Source organism: Strix uralensis, chromosome 10, assembly GCF_047716275.1.
Source record: "Strix uralensis isolate ZFMK-TIS-50842 chromosome 10, bStrUra1, whole genome shotgun sequence".
In the NCBI taxonomy this organism is placed as follows: Eukaryota; Metazoa; Chordata; class Aves; order Strigiformes; family Strigidae; genus Strix; species Strix uralensis.
This window is the reverse complement of record NC_133981.1, coordinates 15,008,667-15,033,272: the sequence shown is the minus strand read 5'-3', so window position 1 is coordinate 15,033,272 and position 24,606 is coordinate 15,008,667. Positions and strand designations below refer to the sequence as shown.

Genomic DNA, 24,606 nt, shown 5'->3' with positions numbered 1-24,606 from the left:
CAAAGTAAAATAAAATTAATAAATAAACCTGAAAGCAAGTAAATAAATTTGCAAAATTAACAAGTACAGCAAAATGAAGGAAGTTGTCAACATGCCACTTACAAAGTTTGGAATAATTCTAGAAATATCTTAAAGTTGAAGAGCTGTAATTCATAGTAAACCTGCATCACTTGATTTGTTACCTGATCCACCTAATGTGTGATTGCAAGGCCTTGCTCTGTAATTGCACATGTAGCAAAAAAGAGAAATATATTAACAAAATACACAGACAAGTAAAAGTTAGTAGTCAATTATACCTATAGCACAACGAGTCTATAAACATTTTAAATCTAGACTATTTCTTTTTTGTAAAAGGACTACTGATTTTCCTATGAATTGAGAAAATATACTGTTTTTCCTCACCTTCTGAAAGAGGGGAGACCTCACACTTTGAAGAAGTGATTATTAAGTTGAAAGTGATATTTTCAGGATTGAAAATGATCTCAGTAGAGCCTATGTCCATTAATAGCTCACTATAAATACCCGATCATAAGATACTCTGGGACTTTCTCCATGTTTCTTTCATATAGGTTAGTTATGTTTAATAATCTGATCTGACAAATGGTGTCAGCAAAAGAAGGAATTAAAAGTCCAGTTTCTTTGTAAAAATACTCTTGTTAAAAGTTATTTGAATGAGAATTTGAGAACTATAAGTAGTAACATTACGGAAAGAAAATTCTTTAGTGCTTTCTTAAGAGAGTAAACTGAAGATACTGTTAGGAGCTTACTTAAAAGAGTAAAAGTGTAAAAATAAGAACTAAAACCAATAGAAGTAAACATAAACAAGCAAATAAAATCAAGCAAGAACTCTATTAAAAATTATTATGTGTTTCTGATTGCTTAATCACAATTCACATATTAATATAAATAGAAAAGCAAACAAAACATAATATAGAGTCTTTAAGACAGACAGACCTATGCTGAAAACTTATGCTGGTGTAACACACATTAAGTAGAGAAATGAAGGATAATAATGCCTAGTTATAATAGTGATGGTAGGGTGGAGTGAGACTTTTGTGTGCTTAATTTACTCCTACTGTATTTTATGGAGGCATCCTTACACAGAAATGATGACGGCTGTGTCTGAATGCAAGGCAGAAAGAGTTCTTTGCTAGAGGAGATCTAGGAAGAATGCTTGAGTAATTATTTTTATTTTAGTTTTTTTTTTAAAGAAAACAAAAGGGCAGAATCGGTGAAAGAACTGAAACTGGACTGCCTCTCTGGAGCAGTGGGGAAACAGATAACATTTTATGGCAGGTAAGGAGATTTTATAATTTATTCTTCATGGAAACTATTTGAAAAAAATACCTTACAAAAATCAGAATATGTGAATTAAATATTGAAAAAATGAACTTGCTGAGGAAGGCAGGCATCAGAAGTACCTACTATAGCTAGTTAAACGATTTCTCATACTGCAGTCTTCACTGTTGCTATGACAGAACACAGACTATATATAAACTCAGACTGAAATCCCAAAACTTACTACCTACCAGCTTTCCACTCACATGATTCAGCACTCTTAATGCTCCAAGTTCATTAACCATGTTTTTCTCAGTGCACACTACTTTAATTTTCCATTAAGATATATTTTGTGATATTCAAGTAATGCATAAAATTGATGTTTACACATCGATAATATTACCAAAGGCTAAAATCCCAGCTATATCTTTTATACATTGTAAATATGCTAATAGTAAGACATACTTATTTAAGACAAAATATTGAGCATCAGAGAATATTTGCATGCCTTCTTTTAATATAAAAAAGTCCAGATGTTTCTTTTACACAGTATGTTCCACTTCCTCTGTAAGCCAACAAAAAGAACTTGTGAAGTCTGTATCTGAACTGCCCAAAGTTAGTCATCCAGCTGGCAGAGCAATGCAACACCTCACTTGATCCAGTGTTGAGCAGGTTTATCCGTGTTAAGTGTCAAAGCAATGACGAAGTTAGTAGAAAGTCCAGTAGTAGATAAGACTCCTTTACACTCACTTGTCTTGTAGAGTGGACAAACATATGCATTAGACTTCTTTATGTCCGATTTTGTAGCTTCAAAAAAAATCCCAAAATATTAGATTACATTCAGCAGATCTTTGATAGAAACACAATCTACATACAAATATTAAGTATTTACAGTAACATCCTTAAAGCTAAATAAAAATGCAAAATTGTTTTGAGTAACGTAATAAAATTATCTGGCTTTTTTGTGTGTTTTCTTGTGTGGTTTGTTTTGTTTTTCAACCCAACTAATTTAACTACAATTTGTTTTCAGGACTTGATGCCTTTCTGCGGTTCTACCAGCTTTGTAATCATTCAAACACACATTAAAATCTGAATAATTACATAGTTAAAGCAGAGTTTATACATGAGCTTTTAACAGCTCCACAAGAATTCTGGTCCAGCAGCCACAGAACCTAACTGCAATTCAAGTCACCTGAGATCCAAGGACACAACTCTGCAGGAACTCTTTGGATGCATAGACTGCTTACATGGAATTCGTGCAAAGTCTAAAACCATGCATGTCTGAACAGATTCATCCAACCTCAAAAGAAAGCAGAGGCAGAAAAAGTGGTAACTTTGTAAGACTGCCTAACAGCTAATAACATCAAAGTTGCAACAGTTGCAGGAGAAAGTCCTGCTTAAGTGAATAAATAAAAACAGGTATTTACTGCTGCTGAACAAAAAAACCAAGAGTTATGGAAAATATCTTACTAGTCTGATAGACAACTAGCATAGCAGCTAAAAATAACTGGAGGAAACCTTGCTAAATCATGTGATGTAAAACACTGAGTGTCTGTAAGTTGATTAAAAGTTCTCCTCAACTTGAGTAGAGCCAGGAATTCAAGCACCATGTTTCTCCTACCCAAATTAACTTTTGGTTGAAAAATAGATTGGGCAGCACCTAAACTTATTTATAAAAAATTAATTTAACTAGTCCTTTCATCTAATCCATGATCATAAACATCTGTGGGGAGAGGGACACACCTATTGGTCAGATGAGATGAGATCGAGTCAAGCTACCAGGCCAATTTTTAATGTGAAAGACACAGGTCAGATGCACATACATTCTGTGCACATTTGGGTACTTTGGTGAGGGTAGAAGCATTGATTTTCTGTAAAAAAGAAATTGTTGCAACTTTTTGTTGAGTAGCTCACACTTCAGAGAAATTATACTCACTTGGCTTTATCCAAATGGTTGGCATCATATCAAAGAGCAATTTAGGATACTGCTCAGCTAATATTCCCCTGGTGAGAGAAAGCAACAAAGTAATTATCTGTGGATTGGTGTTAAACCAAAGAGGGTTTTGGTGTGTGTTTTTTTGGTTATTGCTTGCTTACTTGTTTTTTTTTTTTCTTCCCCATTTTCCATGCATGAAAGAATATTTCATTTGGTGTATTATTTCAACAATATGAAAAGTATCACTTAAAATATTTAAACAAATCTTGTCTGAGCACCTAAGAAAGCTTTCCAGAACCACAGTAAAACACTTTGCTACTGACTTGGTCCTGTCCCAGCGAGCTCCGTCTAAAAATAATCCGTGGATATAAACACCATCTTCTGATGCAGTATCAGCAGTATCCTGAGGAATAACCTACAAGAAATAAGTGTTCCATGTTATTAAATGTGCATAGCTTTTTGAGGTACTATGCCAACAGCCAATTTTCTGAAGATAATCCAAAATGTGAATAACATATTAATACCTTCCTTTTAGTACTACTTTTATACAAAACTATAAAGATAGTAGATTTCTGTGGGTTTGTTAATTACCTTTATTGTAGGTTATAAAATAAGGCTTTAACCACACAGACAAACACGTACTCTATAGGCTGTTTTCCTGAGTGGAGGTCCAGGTCCAATGATAGAACTTTTAATATACCTCTTTTATGTATGCTATTTAACAAGCCTACATTACCAAAAAATTAAATGTATGTCTTCAAATTGCAGTGAGTTAGTTGCAAAATGAACCTTCCAGTCAGGATTTATTTACTACATCTCATCACAACATCAGTACTCAGATTAATAAAATATGAATTTATAATTTATCTCTACCTGAAATTCATATTGACCCAGAAGGTCAATAGGGATCCTGTGCTTCCTAGCATAGTTTTGCATAGCTCCAGTTAAGAAAGCTTGAGTAAAATAGAATCCTGACAGCCAAAAAACTGTGGGCTTCCCTAATTCATACCAATCCTGGGAAGAGGAAAATGACACATTCAATAATCTGAAAGAGACAAATCCTATATTGTTTGACCATTTTCTACATTACTCAGAAAATCTAAGCGAAGGCTATCACTCCTTTCCCAATACTCCTTTAACGTAAAGGACAAATTAGATTAAAAAGTAGATCAAATAATTGGGAGCACTGCTTCTTTTACCTTACCTGGAAAAATTTCAGCCTTTCTAGAAAATCTAGAATATAGCTCCCTAATGGTTTTAGACTTGGGTATGAACGTTTTGCCCACTTCTCAGGAACTTTTCCAACAAGTAGACTGCCAGACAGAGCCTCCAGTTCATCATCCATAATAACCAGTCCTTTAATGGCTTTCTTCAGGTTAATTAGTGTAATACGAATAGTTTGGATTAAACTAGAATTAAAAAACAAACCAAAATTTTCATACATTTTGCATGACTTGTAAAACATGACATCCTCACTGGAAAAAAAACCCCAAACTCTATTATGGAACCATTTATAGACTTTGTAGAGCTGCTATATAACTGCATAATTAGCCACATCTGTAAAGTCATGGATTTGCACATTTGTGATGATTTATTTAAGACTAGGAACAATTTAATAAATTAGCTTATTATCTCTGATATATTCCTTATTATTTGGTAAGAGGATAAATTTGGAACTCCAAATGTATACACTGTATACTAGATAAGGAAAAAGGTTTAGATTACAAAAGAAGACGTGCGTAGGGTTTGCAACAAAGGAAAACATGCAGACTGAAGGCCAGAGAGCATTATTGAAAGTCTGGGAGAAAATGAAGTGGGAGATGTGAAGAGACAAATAGAAAAGAAGGAGGACAGAGAAAAACAGAGAAGAAAGAATGGAGGAACAGCTGAAGATAAGAAAGAAAATTAGGAAACAAAGTCAAAAGAGAGACTGGGGACCCAAAGAGAAGAACAAAAGTGATTATAGGTTTGTAATCTTAGAAGAATAATTGTGAAAATAAGGTATAAGAAAGGCATCAGGAAGGGGGGAAAAAAAGGAAAAATTTAAAAACAGAAGCGTATGAGACAATAAAGAAATAAGCAGAAATATTTCCAACTATCAAGGAAAAGGTTTCATAAACTATAACTGTGTGTGTATTACAGTTTCTAGCTCCTTTACCCTACAGGTCAGAAATATGGAGAAAATAAAATATAATTGAAGGTAAGGATGGCAAAAGAGAAAGTGAAGTTAAAAAAACCCATAAAAATATTGTTCATATTTTCTTTTCCAAGTGCTCCCCCTCAAACTCCCTATTTCTATCACTTATTTTTCTCTTTCAGTTCATTTTGCCACTAGATCACTTCTCCTAACATCTGTCCTACATTCTGATTTTCCACAAGGAGTAATGGTGCTTGGACTGAAGATGTCATTGCAGACAATTAGAAGGGAACAAAATAAATAAATAAAATATTTCACACAACATAGGGTTTAGAATGTATGATTTGCAGGAAAATTTTTTCTGCAAATGGAATTATTTTGGTTACATTTAATAAAATATTACACTCTTACTTGTTAAATCTTTCCATTTCTTGCACCAACACAGTGTTCATACTTTCTTCATATCTCACAGGATATTTACTTAGGCAACCTTCAATGTCAAAATCATTTGGAAGCTGTAAATGACAACATATTTGGAAATCATTCCATATATCATTGTGCATCGACATTACATTAAAAGTATGCCGATGTGAAAACTGCAGAGTAATAGATACCATTAAACTTTCTGATGAGTATTTTATCAATACACTATTCAGTAGTTTAATACAGTACTTAGCAGTTTAATCTGAAGAAAAATTATGGGTTTTTAAAGTAACGTTCATCTTTTAAAAAACACCTAGAATTTCTCATACCATGAAAAGTTATGAATACAATTTAATTTTATTTATTTTAAATTTATTCACATGAATGAATCAACATTCTTTCAAGTTGTGTTTGCTCTGTTTTCTCTCTCTGTCTCCTACCTATTTAATAAAACTTCTTTCAACTGAAATATAACTGCGGTCTGTTACAGACAGCCATGTAAGTTCTTACTTTCATATTGCACTAAATTCCTCCCAGGAGGTTTTTCCTTCAACATAAAATCAATTTGACACTGAAGATTCTAGTTAAAGAATTTCTGCTCTGTAAAAAGATAAATGTGAGTCATTGGTATAATAAAATACCTTGCTGAGAATATCATCTGCAATTTCATAAAGAGCACTGTCACCACCTCCAGAAGTTCCCTGAGTGTCTCCTCCTTGTGTTAAAAGCAGAGATTCGAAGAGGATCTTAGTTTGCTGAAGATCTTTTGAAATATCCACATTTTCATGCAAACCAAATACCTCTGGATGCTGACTAAAAGGAATACTCTAGAACAAAATAAACATCTGCATGAGATAAAGCAGCATGCTAGGAATTAGATCCAAGGCTTCTTTAAGAAGTCAAGTGAAAAAATACCACTGACTTCAGTTGAAGGTGGATAAGGACCTTAGTGGTAGGTATTTGCAGACAGTATTACTGGTGATAGAGCCATCATCTCACTTACAGAAAGACATTTCCAAGGAATTCTCGATTATCTATGCTAGGTCCTCCTATGTACTTACTGATTCCGTCTCCCTGTCAGAAACGTTCTAGATCGTGGCAAGGATAGAAGGGTGTTAGGCAAGAAGCCAAGCACACACAGTTTAATGTGCTGCAAAACTGCCTTTTTAATGCAGAGAAGCCTTTAAGGATTGCCTTCTGAGGGCATCATCATAAAAGTTAAAAATCTTGTTGCTAATTTTTACCTTGATAAATTCAACGTAGTCCTCATATGCGCCTTTTGGTGGAGCATAATAGTTGCCACTGGGAGAAAAAGTGTAATGAGGATTTTCAATTATATCTGGATTATAGAAGTCATCTAACATTGCCAGCAGTAAACGTCTGTCCCAGTCATCTGTCACTCGACCTCCATAGTTGCACTCACCAGTTAGGTAAGACAAAGCTTCAAAAGGAACATGGTTATACAGTGCATGCAGAACTGCAGTTTATGGAGTCTTGTCCCTAAGTGTTGGAAATTTTTCTTCCAGTCTGCAGAACCCTCTGAGCTCTTCCATTAACTTCTTGATAACTTTTCCAACTGATCAGCCTCAATTTTTGTAATTCACAGGTTTAGTTCTCCTGACTTTTCTACATAGGGCCTGCAGAAGACTCGAGGTCAAGTAGTGTTCAGTATTTCATTTTAGGTAAGGTGAATAGCCTGAGGCTCTGTTTAACTAGCAGTATATATGTAAAAAAAATTTCCTCCTCCTAACTACAAAACCCACTATAATAGGTGACTGTCACTAATGTGGTGTTACTTAAAGCACAGTGAGCTCTTATATGACAGTTTTAACTCTTTATACTCATATATACTCATTATATTCCATACGTCTGTATGAATCTAAATCTCATGAAGAACAATTTTTAATTTTATTTAATTTGTAATTTTGAAAATATTTATGATTGACATTCCTTTCCTTTGTAGCTGAACTGAAGTCACAAAAATCTATGAACGTTTAATGTAACTTAAGTGTATTTCTCCTTTTCACTGCTTTGCAAGATCAGAGTTAAAGGTAGGAATAGATTATTTTACCTGCAGCTGTCTGATACTGATTCGCAAGTCCAATTCATTAAATCCATAGGGTATATTCCAACCAAGAGGCCCGAATTTTCTTCTCTCCTGAACAACAGCATGGAAAAAACAAACTCCAAAGAGCAGTTTCTCCCATACCTTTGATGAAAACAAACCAAAAAAGTATTATTAACTAGCCTATATGGTCATGTTCAACTTGTATAGAGAACACACCATTTGAGTACCACTCACCATCTAGGGTACAAACACAGGCAACTATTAAGCATGCTGTGGTTATTTAACTTGGGAACAAATACACACATGGTTGCCACATATGCAAGAACATTTAGCTAGTTTCTCAAGTATCATTACACAAGATTTTTCTCTTCTTCCATGTAAAGGGCAGCTAACTTCATAAGAATTCAAATAGCACCAGATATTTATTTTTAAGGCTCATTAAACAAACATAAAATACAGATGCATTATTTAATACAAATCCTTAGATGCACCCACTTATACCTAAGTATACTGATTACCATACTCATATCTCTGAGTAATCCCCCTGTTTTTTCATTTCCTTCACAGGCAATGATTAGCTAAGTGGTTCATCACTTATCAGCAAGACAGACAGGCACTGCAGCACTGGTCCCTGGTAGCAAGAGAAGATCTTCTCAGTGCTTACTATCTCAATAATGATAGGTATGCTCTACTAATGAATGTTCAGACTTTATGTACATTGTATAATGTGTATGTGATATGTAAGTAATTTAATAAAGTCCAAGGAACCATTTTAAATATTGCCATGTGAACCTGGCAGAGTAATTCTCAACTAATCATCTTTATCATTGCAAAACCTAAACACACAATCATAGAAAAAATTTTAGCTTATAATATTCACTGAACAAAAATCAGTAATCTGTGGATAAAAAAAAGAAGAAATAATAGAACTGTCAAGAGATAGGCACATTACCAGCTCCTTTTCAGGGCATCCAGAGAAGAATGCAGGATCAGAAATAGGATCAGAAAGAAATGACTGCAGTAGGTTTAACCGGAGACCAGTAGGAGGTTCATTTGTCATCTTCACTCCATTGTGCAAAATGGTTACTGGAAACTAGAAATAAAAAATAGCATAACTCCATTCAGAAAGTGTGGAATGGATGCTATATTGTTATATCAATATATTATTACTCTGTGTTTGTTATATAAACAATAATCTATAATAAATTACATTTTAAACATCAACAGCTTTTAAAAAAATTCTCAAAGGCATCAAGAAAGTAAGACCTTGCTGTAAACAACAAACCTATGTTTTAAAATGTTTTCCTGGTATTCAACACCTTATAAATAAAATGCAAAATTAAATTTTTGAATTTATGTGAAATAAAACCTTGGTGACAGCAAAAAGAATTGTTAATTATTATATGCTGGCAAAATGCAGTTCCATTCAGTAGTATACAAATTATCACACATCACAATATCAAAATATTACAAAGGAAGCTTGATATTGCTATGTTTATAATGCTTTTTTTAAATGTTCTTTCTTGATTAAATTATCTCTTCAACAGCCTCGTTGTATTTCAGAGAAGTTCTCTATTATCAGCTCATTCAGGGATATGAATATTTCCTAAAAAAGTCATCAACTTCTCCTTTCCCCAAATACAGAATATTTGACAATGCAAAGTACCTTTGGTGAAGGGTAACTAGTAAGCCAAAGTCTGAAGACGGGATGACATTTTTCACTGTTAAATTCTTCACATATTTTCTCCAGCATTGGCATCCAGGAAACAGCTAAATGACAATTTTGTAAACAAACCCATGTTCCTTCTTCCATTCCTTTCTGAATCATTTTTGCAGCTATAGGTCCTTGTCCTTGTCCTAATAAGATGGACTGAAACTTATTTCCAACCATCTTTGTCATTTGCCAATTTCAGGAGGCCTTGAACAGAAAGCATAAGATTTTAGCATTTCTTCATTAAAAAGAAGTTACGTCAGGAAAAAAAAATTAAAACGTCTATTACTATTTTGTTAAAATGTACATACAAAAAAATGGTACAGCTTCTATGTAGAGTGTAAAATTTATTCAGTTTAAAATACCATTCCCATTTTTAGGGAGCACAGAATTTTACTAGTGTGACATGATGCACTCAAATCTACTTGCCCAAAGTGCAAAATAATCTTCATTGTGTATTGAAGGGGAATATCAGGTCCCTAATCTGAAAAGCTGTACTATGCTTTTGTTTCCTCTTTCTGCGTATACTTACTAGACATGGGATCTGCTCCTGGAGATAGCACAAATATTAAAGGGATTGTAGAATTTGAATCTAAGTAACTTTTTGTTAGATCAAAAGGTGGTGGCTCTACAAATTTCTTTCCCAGGTTATCAGTTACAAATGTTGTTATAGCTGGACCAATCTGGTAAAAAAAGTAAATGCAAACCATTAACATGAATTAAACATAACTGCATATTTAACAGCATCTTTTATGTACCATATATTAGTTAAATTCCTGAGCCTACAGACACCTCTCTGATTTGCATGAATTTGAGACTAGTCTTGCAGAAGGCTTCAGAAGCAAAGGTTTCACCCCTTGTTGACATCCAAGAGGAATAATAATGCTTTTAGAAAATAAAAAAATAACATACCTCATATAAAAAATATTAAATTACATTAACACTTTAATTCAGGCTTTATCTGATGTGAAGGACCAGCACATTCCCCCTTAGTAAGTATTAATGTAATTAGTTTTAATTAATTCTATGGAGCAATTGCAATATGTACTTTAAATCCTAACACTGTTTGTTCCTAAAGTACTCCAAAAGATACACTGACATCACATCAGACAAAAGATCTCAGCTGATGCTTGTGGTGTTTGTATTGCTCAATTGAAAGTTAAAGATTTTTCATAATAAAATATGATGAAGAACAGACTAGTTACCACCAGTGCCAACTATGCTACAAGACATGAAACAGTCTACAAACACTTGATAACAGATCATTTTACCTTGTCTGGTCTTAAGCATCAAAGAATTATGATCTTTTGTAATTCACTTAATGTATTATTCAATTGTTCTGGTAATGGAAAGCTTTGTGGCTCTCTGCTGTCATAAATTTTTTGACATTCACTTGTATTTTCAGAGACGTGACTCCTAGAGAAAAAAGCACTTACGATTACTGTAAACACCTGGGGTCTGTGTTTTGATGTTTATCAAAAGCCAGTTACATTCTATTGTCATACATCCCACTCCACAGCTACATCAGCAAATAATTCTACAGTTCAGCTTCTCCAAGCTGAAGAGTGAAAAGTCTTTTCCCACCATGCTGTTGCAGACATATAAGACTCCACCTGAAAGGTTCTGATTTAAAGTAATTTCTTCCTAATCCTCCACCCAGCACTGCTTGGATCTCCACAGGTCTGGGCAAATCTTCTGCCTATTTCAGGAAAACTCCACTCTTTACCTGAAGAAAATTACCAGGAAATTGAGCCAGGGAAAAAAATTTTTTCCTTCACGCAACATGCTCTGCAATGGGACAACTCTCAGACTATTTAAAGGCTGGATCATCATCTACATTGCTACTAAACCTCCAAAGGGGGAGAAACACAAACCAGCCCCAAACAATTTCTTCTAACAGAGCAGTGCTTCTGCAGTCAGGTCCAAATCCTCCAAATATTCGAGCTCTGTCAGCTATTTATATGCAAGACTGGTACAGCCATGGTGGTTCCAGAATTTAGGGTTAAATTCTATTTAAATCCAGGATGAAATTCTCCTGATTTCAGGAGATTAGATTTTACCAGAAAAATCCCTCTGCCAGCATGGCAGTGGAATTTTGCTACATATACTTCCTTTGGCCTCCACTGACCTTGAAACACTGTTTCTCTACCACTTAGACATTCCAAAAGAAAAGTTTCTTTAGGGAATGCCTCAAATAATTTAGGAAAATAGTTTAATTAAATAATATTATAATTAGCCAACTGACTGCCTGACTTAAGTGAAGCAAACCTAATGATGAAAAAAGGGGCTGATTTGACCATGTTGGCATTCTGGCACTGGTTTGGAAAACATATAGGAAATATTTCTTTCAGCACATACTTTGGTCAAAACCAATTAAGGCTAATTCACATCAACATTTTACTATACCTCAGTCCTTTCAAAGCTGGGATTTCACTTGCATGGCATAATTCATCCCAGCTCTTATCTGGTAGCCAAGATGGATCTGGATTCTTGTACTTATTCTTGAGACCCACACCCCCCTTATGTTAGTAAGAACATAAACTCTTGATGTTCTATTTCATTTTTAGCCCTGTATTTTAAAAAAAGACGGATAATTTTCAGTTACTGAGATACAACTCTGCATAATATAAAGAGTTGTTTAAAATTAATTAAAATTTACTGCCATTTAGTAATACTTCTACTGCAGTAACAGCTGAGATCAGATCTCAGTTTTCTATATAGTTAAAAAACTATGGTAAAAATGACTGATTAAGACTACGGTAAGGGTTTCAAGAGGTAAATGGTATATATTTCTGCTTTTTTTTTTTTTTTTTTTTTTTTTTTAAAGTGCAATTATTCCTGATTTTTAAAGGTTTTATAGAAAATAATGGATTCTGGAAAGACAGTAGCCTTACAAGTTGGCCCAGGAAGAACAGTCCATACACAGATGTGTATACATTGTAATTAAATAAGTATGCACATTATGGTTGTGATCATGTAATCATGAACTTATCTTTTCTTTCACAATGCATTCACACAAAATCACAAAAACCCAGGAAAACTAAACTAAAAACCCAGTGGAAGAGAGAAGACTGCAACTAGGATCTCATGATGTACGCAAAAGGATAAAAGAGAAAGAAGAAAGAAAATGAAAAACAAAGGCAAAAGCCTAGAAGTTGCTGGGATGGCACATTACTGTCTTATATTTCTTTCTAAAATGTGTTCTTAAATAACAGCAATTGTTCTTGACATAGGATACTATGTGGTACTACCCAGGCCCTTTAAAGGGAGTCAAAGATGTATCATTGACAAAACCATTGATTTTAATAAGCATAGGAACATTCTTTTCGTAACATGCCCAAAGGCTATACATAGTAGTGACACATGCACTCATATACTCTTTTACTTGCTAATATTATCAGTATTAGAAAACCCCAAACATTCATGATCTTATTCCAAATGCTATATTATCAATATGGACAAGAACATGTTATCTCAACAATAACTTTTTCCTTTATAAGAAAATAATTAGTTTCTGTTATTAAGAGACTTCATAAAAATGAGCTTACATGAGAAGATTACAACATAGCAAAAATGAGAAGAGCAGCTTGTCCTTTTCAAACAGTGAACGACACACATTGCAATACAAATTGTATGTAAAGTGTTCATTTAGATATCAAAGTCACTTCTCCAAAAATTTGGATTTGTTACTAAAAAGAAAAGAAGTGAGAAACTGAGACTTCAAACTGAATAACTTAGGCAAATCTGTTAAGAAATCTAAATCTATTTAGAGTTGCAGAGGAATTATATTAGGCCCATACGCTACACAACGGACTTAGATGCCAATTTCCCCAAAATTTCAATTATATTTAATGTTTTACAGCTCTTTTAAAAGTCCCAAGCAAAATAATGAGCTGAAATCAATTTGCCAGTTAGGTGGTGGCACTCATTGTGTTCATAATGAAGCCTAGTTCAGAATCAGACTTCACTCTTTCTGTAAGTTACATTCCAAAAATACTTAGATGTATTACTTAGATGTAATAGTTAGATGTAGCATATACTTAGATCTAACGCTTAGATGTAGCATATGCTTACAGTTCATTGTTTGCTCAAACAGTAACTAAAAAGAGCATTTACTTAATTAACAAATCATATGTTGTTTCAAAAACCTGCATTTAACAAGGGATAATAGGTAAGTGATTTCAAAATGAAGGGAACTGTTCATAAGAAGAGAAAGAAAACACCTTATTTTACAGCAGAAAGACTGTATTTACCTGTCATTAATAGAGTTGATGAAAAGATTAACAAACCAGTTAAGGGAACACTGGTACATGGGATCAATGTTTGCCAAGTCTGCAATACCGAAGAACAGCACTGATGAATGCTTTGCAATAGGTCGATAGCCTTCTCGAGATTCGGCTATTTTAAGTTCCATTTTCTCAGCAATCTAAATATAAATGGTAGTTGTTAAAGGAAAGTTTTCAATATTCTTTTTTGTACAAAAATATTACTACTTAATAACACCATTAAAATAATTCACTTTATGTGATTAAAATAATTCACTTTACAGCACTTTATAATGCCAGAGTAAGACAACTTTTATGTTCCAAAATGCACAATCACATAATTACAGTAGATAAAATGAGTACTCACCCTTAACATAGTACTGCCTGATCTATTTACCTATACTACATGATGCAATAGTCAAAGCAAAGGACAAAGGAGGCACAACAGTTTCGATGCATCATTTAGCATCAAAAGTATCAATCTTTATCTCTGCGATATTAAAAACTATGGGCAATTTCAGACTGGTTATGTATTTAAACTCTAGTTATTCTACCATAAATCAACTTTATACAAAACAATACTTTGAATATAAAAAGGTTTTTCAAAATTTGGCCATTAGACATATTCTAGGATTACATTTGAGAGGCATTAACAAATAGCAGGAAGGCCAACATCAGCTTAAAGAAAACACTAGTACTGGATTTCTGTTAAGGCTATAGCAATTAAAAACCCACAACTTTATGCTCTTACTAATGTTATTTATCTCTCATTGATTCAGCTGGTATTTCATACATAACATATGACAAAAGAATCTGTGTTTGCATACCGACGTTGGCCACCAGATTATTAATGTCTCCCTGAATATTTTTGTTGTTTTAAAAATTTAGTTCGTTCATCTTAATATGTTACCTTAACTTCAGAATTTGTTACTTTTCACTCAGTCCTTATAGTTAGATAGATATTCTTCAAAATACTTCTAATTAAAGACTGAATAAAACATCAGTGAAGATTTGAGGATGGATTCAATTTTATTTCTCTTCACATTTCACAAGCACAGAATTTCCTCCTTGTTCTTTGCATCTAATTTGCATTCCTTCTGCTAGCTGCAAATGTTAACATTTAATTTCTATGTATTGTTAAGGAAAACACATATACATACTCCTTACCTGCTGGTTTTTTGTGATCTCATTAGCCATCATTTTAGCAGAATCCAAGACCTCAATAGCAGTCTCGTCTTCCAGAATATTCCCTTCAGACGAATGTAAGGTTTCTAAAATTTTCTTCTCAATTTCTTTTAGATGCTTTTTATTGGCTGCAGATTGAAGGATGAGAGCATTTCTTTCCTCTTCTAATTCTGATCTAATGAAAAAAAACACATACAACAAAACCAGTCAATGTTCATCTTCCACTAACTGTAAAGGAACCCCATGAAGATGACTCCCTCTTCCTACAATAGATATTTGTGAATGTTGTCTTCTGTTTAAATAGGTTGTTATTGTTCAGCATATGTTTATAATTCTGAGTACAGATTTCTTTGCATAACTTCAGTTCAGCATTTGGAAATGATGGTCTAAACTTTAACATCTTAGCATTTTGCACATGTCAGCACATCCTAGTTTTCCTTTATTATCTCTGCTGCCTGAAAAAGCACCATGTGATATGTGGAATAAATTTACTGCTGGAAACACATTTTTAGCGAACAGAATTTAGCCCAATTGCACAGACATTTCTGTACAACCCAGAAACTACTTCTCTGTATCTCTGTGAGGGTTCAGATAAGACCCATAAATCAGTTTCAGAGGTACTGTGCATTTACTTCATATGAAATTAAAACTAAATCCTCATAGTTCTCCATCTTTGTCTGGCAGCTCGGTCAAATTGCAAAAATCACAATAATGATTTAAACTTCAAATAATATTTCCATAGTGTTCTAACTTTCAAAGAATATTTCAAGAGAAAATTGCTATGAAAAAACAATGATTTTAAATTGCTATTTTAATTAACCTGGGGATACTCACCCCACAGTAAATATGACAATCCATTTCCTTAACGAACTATTTAGATGTGACAACTTTTTTTGTTTTTTAAAGTTGTTACTGAGCAACATTTACACCATGTAACGTTCATTTTGCTTTACAATAAATTAATTGCTCATTTCCTTGGAAATATGCCATAAAAAATTTAAATGGCTATTTGCCATAAAGAAAGACTTACCTCTCTTTTGCTACGACAATACCTAGCAATTGGTCTTCAAGTCCCTCTGGTGTTATCATAAAATTGATTAAAGAAACTTTTCTAGAAATTTCAGGCATATAATGTGGATTTCTCAGTTTTGTGGTAATAAAAAACTCGAAATCACTGAAATACTCAATAGTGGTCTCACCAAGCCTGATACACTCCATGCCTCCTAAAGTTGAGAAATATTAAGAAAATCATTATCTACCTCAATTACAAAAAACCCCCCAAACTTTTGTGATTAAATAAAAGCAAATCTTTCGTCAATGATAAATTTCCTGAAAAGTAAAAATAAATAAATAAATAAATCTGATGCTCTGAAAAATTCTCAGAGACTTCAGTGAGACCACATTTTACTTTTAGCAGATGAAATTGAGTCAATCCAATTACTACTGTACTTTGAATGTGCATACACAATACTGGAGATGGTAACAGCTGTGGAATTATTCTCAAATAAGATATTCTTACAGGCTATTCTTTCCTTGAATTTCCTTGAATTACTCAAAAAACCCCCACACTGAACCAAAGAATAATTTAATTGAGAATCTTCCCTTTTCAGAGTCAAGTGTCTTCATTTAGTCTCCTATATCAACATGGTGAAGGTTTTCACATAAAACCGTTATCATGTGATCTATGAATGATGTTTATTAAAAAATAAAATAAAACTTCAGGCTGTTGTGAAGTTACCCTCTTACCAGAGGCAACAGTAAACCAGAGAGTAATAAGAAAAACATCAGACAGTACCATAGACTACAAGATGAACACTAATGTACTTCAGGTTTCAAAATTAATTTTGATGTACCTTGTTTAAAAGTCTGTTTAAGTAGCAGAGGTTCAAGTGATGGGTCTAGTTCTTCTCCAGCATTTTCTAGCAGAAGTGGAATTCCAAACTGAATGCAATTCTCCAGGGTTCTCATATAATCTGGGTCACTGAACTTGATAACATTCAGGCAGTTTTCCTTCTCAAAATTCTTGATCCATTTATTTGCTTGACCTTGAGGATCAATCATTAATGGCCTACAGCATACAAGACAGTTTTCTCAGCGCTTGCATGAGTTTTTAAAAATTTTAAACTATTTTAAAATGTTTCTGTGTCAGGCTGTCAAGGAAAAAGTGATACAGTTTTGATTCTGTTATTTTAAGAGATCAGTGAAAAATGGAGGTATAGGTGTTTTATCATAATTTGAAAAGTAATAGCAAAAAATTGTTTTAAAAGTTGCAAAAGATGGTCATAACATTTTCCATAAAATACACCAGCAGGCAGAATTCTTGTAAAATCTTGTTCTGCCTCTCCCCTGGAATTCTCAATATTTAGAATTTATTTAGTTTTACAAGTTTTGAGTTACTTCTCATATTTTTTCACTTAAAAAAATAAAAGTCAACAATTAGGTGCAATTTAAATCTGATATCTTGGTATATCAGCTAGTTTAAGACTGGAAATGTAAGCAAGGCAGGGAAAGGTGACAATATTTTAATTTTGTTCAACAGATTTGTCCCCCTTTGTACTTTCTGATTTCAACTATATGTATGTATTTTAATGTCAGGCATCAATGACATCAAACACCTTCTCTAATTGCACCCTCGGAAAACTAAGCAACATTCTAAAAATGGAATTATACACTGTAATCTGAATATAATCTGAATCTATCTAGAAGACTAATTCCTAAAAGGACACAGATCACAACACTAGAAAGTTTTATAATCTTATATTTCCACTGTGTGCAGATTATTTGCAGACAGCTATCACGAGTTTTCATATAATGTAACAGACATCATTCTTGAAATAAAATTTCAGTTGGAATTTTAAAAAGTTGTTAAAGGTCCTAAAAGAAACCTTTATATAGATGTGAGTTTCACACACAATAAATATCTATAAAACACAAAAATGTCATCTGAAAACCTTGTAACTGTAAGAACTTGAAGTGGACTGTGGTATATCTGGACCCAGCAATTTACATAACCTGAATCTTATTAAACATAGAAATGCACAGAAATCCTCATGCTTTACAAAACTCACTGTTACAAATGCTTCATTAGCTAGTAATAGGACAACAAGCTATAATATTAAAAAAGAAAAAAAAAAAAGAAAAAAAAAGAAAAAAAGCCAGATAACTTCATCCAAGAGCACTGCATCTCCTGAAAGGAAAGCTTTCAAGTAACTATATACACAAACATCTAAAGTGTTATGCCTCTTAAATTTCACAGGAGCTGGACATAAAGATTCCACTCCTGCTTTCAATTACATTGTCTCTAGACATTTAGTTTGTTTTTTTAAAAAAAGTGAAAACTTGTTTGGATTTGAAAATTAAACCTTTTTGTCACCTACCAATGTCTTGAATTGTTAACAATGACCCCATTGTCTACAGAAAATATGTCAGTTGGCAAACCAGCAATATTCCAGGCTCTTATTTTTATTGGGTCACCAAGAGTCTTATTCAAAGAGAAATTCTCAGAACAAGGGATATTCTTCTCCTGCGAAAAAAACACAAAAGAAAAGAAAACCCATTTTATCTTTATCCCATGTTTCTTTCTATCTTTTATTAAATGCCACTTCAATTCAAAGTGACTATGTGCATTTCCTTTTAAGGGTTTGAAACCATCAAGCAAAATTCCTGGGAAAAATAAAAACATAGTTTCAACAGCTAACTGTATTTCCCCACTGATTACTTACTCTCTCTCCAAAATTGTAGGATTTGTCTATTTTTTTTGTATATTCTAAATGTGGTTTTCTTGTTACACAAAGTTATGACATTGCATTACCTTAAGAAATTCATACAGTCGGAAATAATCTAATGACTATATCTTTCATTAACTCAATACAGTAATCCAGTGCTGATTTGTTACTGTTTAATGTCTCAGGTCACAATCGGTGACTTCAAATTAATTGATTTATGAATTAGAGCATTAGTATAAGTATGTTGGAACTGTCCCATTGCAAACAGCATAATCAACCATTTAATTAATATATTTATATGTGCCGGTGTAAGTTATTATAGAATTTTTTTTACATTATACATAACTGCATTTTAAAGTTAATTCTTTCATTTAAAGACAAAAAGAGAAAATTATGAGATGTCATTTAAGTAATAATCAAGCTTTACAAAGTCAATGATGTTGCTCTTGTTTCCGATATGCTACTTTAAGTCCAGAGTAAATTCACTGATTTAGCTAAATTCAAATATACAGAATATGGGAGCAGCAGAATTTATCCCATTGATCTTAATGAGTTTTACTAGGCTAATATTAAATAAATGACAAGTGATTTTTTAGGCCTTTTACAGTAGTCTGAAAAAAGCAAACACTTGTTTAAATCTGAAATAACCTTCTAACCTTGCACAGTTTGCTCCAGTTTTTGATACATTCTTGTCGAAATCCAGCAGTAAAAGCTCCCAGATATGCTATCACACCAGCTGATATCAGAACATCTCCTGTCAAATTATCATATATGTCTTGAAGATAATTTGCAGCATTATTCCATCTATGAAAAGCAGAAAATACAGAAAAAAACGGTGCTGAAACCCCCATATTAATGGTATTGATGACAAAAATCAACCTTTTTTGTTGTTGTTTATCTTAATTTCAGGTGGAGAATAAGGACACTGTGTTTATGGATTTTATTCTCATTTTGAAGACTTTCTCTACCATTCTCCCAATGTTGCTGCCCATATTTTTACTTTACAAAGAATCAGAATCTTTCAAGGGCCCAGACTGTTAACACTCATCAGCAGTATAGTCCTCAGACAGAGATATGGCATTAAAGGCTCAGAGAACTGATGTTCAAATTTTATTTCTACAATGGCTGTTACATCTGACATCTGAGCTTTAACCTAACCTTGATTTCTCTCCACCAAGGCCTCCAATCAACTTCTCTACTCAGTTTAGTTTTTTAGCACACAGATCAACCTGGAATTCTAAACAAGTCTTTTCTTCAGTTTTCTCAGCAAAGGTTTGTTCCAAAGCAGCCAAACGATTTTCAACTGCTGCAAGTTGTTCTCTCTTCTGATTCAAGAGTGTCAGTGTCTCTGCTAAGGACTGCTGTGCCTCTCTTAAACGATCTTTCTTGGGTGCAACCACCTATTCAATTACAACCAATACACAAATATTTAAAGCACATTTTGTGACTTATTTTTTGTGACTTATTTAATACAATGCTTAGGGTGAATACACCAAGCAGAGGAAAGATCTCTCAGCACTTAAGGACTATGATCAAAAACGCACCTTTGCAACCCTGTCATACACCTCCATTGCCATAATCCATTTACATAAACCCTCTGCTGCTGAGGAAGCTTTAGCCACCTTTTCTGGATCAAACTCAGGATTAGTCAAGTATTCAGCCCGAATCTTCCGCATGATAGCTGCCTGGAAAACAAAAACATTATAGCTCATCAAAGCCTTGTGGCTGACACTTTAAAATTACACTGATTGATCGCTGTTTCTCTACACAATGAAAGAGGAAAGAACTACTCAGTATTAATTGTAGTAGAAACCACTGCTCATTTATTTCTGATCATGCTTTGTGGTTGTCCTGGTTTAACCAGGATAGGGTTAAGTTTCCCCAGCAGTGGGGGGGAGCTCTACCCGGGTTATTCAGATACCATGCGGACGTCACATCCTGGCAGGTCACATTTTTCCTGGCGCGGGAGCGCGGTGCACGTGTGGTTTTGTACATCTCCTCCCACTGCTGTATTTGGTAGCTATTTTGCTCTGTTCACTGCTATCACTATTACTGTTATTGTTATTGTTGTTGTTTGTTGTGTTGCTATTGCATTGTTGTATTAAACCTCTCCTTATTTCAGTCTTGGGGCTTTGTATTTCACTCCCTTTGTGGGGGAGGGGCAGCGGCCGCGTGGTCTCAGACCCCGGTAGGGGCTAAACCACCACAGTGGTCTTTTCTTCTTTTCATCCTAATCCTATCCTTATCTTTTATAATCATATATTTGGTATGTCTTCCATGTGGCAGCTACCTAAGTGCTAAGAGCATTGCAGTCACATAGAAACTGCATGTCTGGAGAAGAGGAGGCTGAGGGGAGACCTCATCGCCCTCTACAACTACCTGGAAGGAGGTTGCAGAGAACTGGGGATGAGTCTCTTTAACCAAGTAATAAGCGACAGGACAAGAGGGAATGGCCTCAAGTTGCGCCAGGGAAGGTTTAGACTAGATATCAGGAAGCATTTGTTTACAGAACGAGTTGTTAGGCATTGGAATGGGCTTCCCAGGTTGGTGGTGGAGTCCCCATCCCTGGAGGTGTTTAAGAGTAGGGTCGACATAGCGCTGAGGGATATGGTGTAGTTGGGAACTGTCAATGTTAGGTTAATGGTTGGACTGGATGATCTTCAAGGTCTTTTCCAACCTAGACGATTCTGTGAAACCTTAATTTATGCTGTCCCTTGTGCAAAACATGCTAATTTCATTATTTGCTGTCTTTTCTCAAGACACAACTGTTGGGGATCATTATAAAAATGTATTTCTACTACTGTAAGACAAAATCTAAATGAATTATATTGCTTGTGACTACTTTTGCAGACCAGTTTTATAAAGGACAAAGCATATTCAGTTTCCACTGAACTGGGCAAATGGCAAGAATCACACTCTTGGACACAGAATAATGAACAGGACAGACCATTTACTCTGATACAGTTTTTTTATGTGTTATTTTTACCTTTTGATGAAATACTATCTATAAATTGCTAAGTTAGAAACATTTGTGCATGGAAAGACATTTCAGTCTAACAGAAAACAGGCTGTATAGAAGCCTCAGAAATTCCCAAAGGGAATTCTAAAACTTTCTGAAATGTCACTTAGAAGGCTCACCCTGAGGAAGTTTCACTCACTTGCCATGACCATACTCATCCTATAGAGGTGCCTTATCATCTTGTAAAGATCCTTGCTCATTACAGAAGTTGACTAACTTGGGACAAATGGGGCCTCTGATGTAATATTTTCTATTTTTTTCCCTGCAAGAAAGTGTCTACATGGTAAAAATCACTGAAAAATTAGACAGAAGTCTTACTGGAATATTCTCCTTGTCATATTCTTTCAAATCCTTTAAGAAATTCATGTGACCAAGCAGTTTCTTGCTTGGACCCCAGTAATCCAAGACCTACAAAACACAATAGGAAATATTTTTTCAAGCTTTAAAACAAAGAAACAAACAAAAAATGACAAATTTCTTTTAACTGAAACTCATGCATACTTAATACTGATGACCTTGTATCTCCTTGAGATGTCGATAAAGGAGAAAGTCTACCAGATCAAACATTTCCCCCCAAACCATACCTAAAGCCAGAAACTGAACAGTCTCAGGGAAGAGTTACGTATTATCTGTATACGAGTCAAGCAAATTAAATGTGTTCTCTTCGCACATTACAAAACTTAGAAAACTAGAGTCTTCTGCAAGTTTTCAGTAAAATAATGAATAGAGGCTGTAAGTCCTTGCCTACTTTAGCGGACCTTGGGTTATCTTCTTTATTGAACAAGTGCTTTGTGTTGAGAAAAACATGAATTACACTTTTATTTGAAACGATTGTCTGCCATTTTACCTTGCCTCTAGACTCTGAAGGATCTGCAATTTTTTCAGGTTTTATGTCTTTCATGACACAGACAGCAGCCATGACAAGTTTGACACCAGATGGAGGATTTTTCATTGATTTGACAATTGATATATCAGAAGGCTAAAATAAAAATCACATTAAAAAGAATTATGACAAACGTTATGCCTTTCTCACTGCTAAGTTAAATGAACTAATAGAAACAAAGGGGAATTATAATGCCATTACCAATGAACATAATTACAGAGGACTTTTAAATGGGATGATACAGTGTTAGCAAGACAATTAACAATATCCATCAATGTATTCTATTCAGGGGAAATAAAAATGAAATAAATGCTAGTAACTGTAAACTAATGATTAATTAAAATTATGTTTTTAAAAGTTCAGGTCAGAATATTTTTTGATACACTTCCATAAGTGTCATCTAAGACATCTCATATACTTCATAACTTCTGCTAAACGAACTCCTACTATACTAAATTCCTGCAGGACTCTCTCAACAATACCGTTTTCAGATTATGTGTAAATCATAAAAGGACAAAATCCTTAAACCAAAGATCCAGATAATTTTAGCCATAAATAAATGCCATGTTACACACTGGCGGTCAACACTGCCTTAGCTGAAAGAGGAAATTCAGCTGATACCACTGCTGGAAAATACAGGTTTTGGTTACTTTTCCCACAAGTGGGCTTTCTTGCAAATAAACAATTTTTTAAATGCACCACGCCCCTTAGTATTCTGAAGACGAAGATGAAATATACTGAACAATGACTGTACAAGGACCTCTTCTTTGCCGAAACTGAGGAAATTTAACATTTTTCAAATTCTTTCCATCTTAGTGGTTAGTGTTAAGGGTTAGGGTTTAGGCTTAGGGTTACGGTTAGGGGCATAGGGTTAGGTTTAGGGTAATGGTTTGGTTTTAAGGTTAAGATCTAGGGTTACGGTTAGGGCTTAGGGTTAAGGGGGGCTTAGGGTTAGGGTTAGGGTTAGGAGTTAGGGTTAGAATTTAGGGTTAGGGTTTAGGCTTGGGGTTATGGTTAGGGCCATAGGGTTAGGTTTAGGGTTATGGTTTGGTTTTAAGGTTTAGATCTAGGGTTAGGTTTAGGGCTTAGGGTTAAGGGGGGCTTAGGGTTAGGGTTAGGGTTAGCAGTTAGGGTTAGAGTTAGGAGTTAGGGTTAGCGTTTAGGGCTAGGGTTTAGGGTTAGGGTTACGGTTAGGGGCATAGGGTTAGGTTTAGGGTTATGGTTTGGTTTTAAGATTAAGATCTAGGGTTAGGGTTAGGGCATAGGGTTAAGGGGGATTTAGGGTTAGGGTAAGGGTTAGGAGTTAGGGTTAGGGTTAGGAGTTAGGGTTAGGGTTTAGGCTTGGGGTTATGGTTAGGGCCATAGGGTTAGGTTTAGGGTTATGGTTTGGTTTTAAGGTTAAGATCTAGGGTTAGGGGTTAGGGTTAAGGGGGGCTTAGGGTTAGGTTTAGGAGTTAGGGTTAGGGTTAGGAGTTAGGGTTAGCGTTTAGGGTTAGGGTTTAGGCTTGGGGTTATGGTTAGGGCCATAGGGTTAGGTCTAGGGTTATGGTTTGGTTTTAAGGTTTAGATCTAGGGTTAGGGCTTAGGGTTAAGGGGGGCTTAGGGTTAGGGTTAGGGTTAGCACTTAGGGTTAGGGTTAGGAGTTAGGGTTAGCGTTTAGGGCTAGGGTTTAGGGTTAGGGTTACGGTTAGGGGCATAGGGTTAGGTTTAGGGTTATGGTTTGGTTTTAAGGTTAAATCTAGGGTTAGGGTTAGGGCTTAGGGTTAGGGCTTAGGGTTAGGGTTAGGAGTTAGGGTTAGCGTTTAGGGTTAGGGTTTAGGGTTAGGGTTACGGTTAGGGCCATAGGGTTAGGTTTAGGGTTATGGTTTGGTTTTAAGTTTTAGATCTAGGGTTAGGGTTAGGGGTTAGGATTAAGGGGGGCATAGGGTTAGGGTTAGGAGTTAGCAGTTAGGGTTAGGGTTAGGACTTAGGATTAG

The 24,606-nt window shown here is 34.6% G+C and overlaps 1 pseudogene; it reads right to left on the bottom strand.

Annotated features, from left to right (window-relative positions):
• Positions 1-1,894: 1,894 nt before the first annotated feature.
• Positions 1,895-23,423, bottom strand: LOC141947546 (dynein axonemal heavy chain 7-like; annotated as a pseudogene).
• Between the last annotated feature and the right edge of the window lie 1,183 nt (positions 23,424-24,606).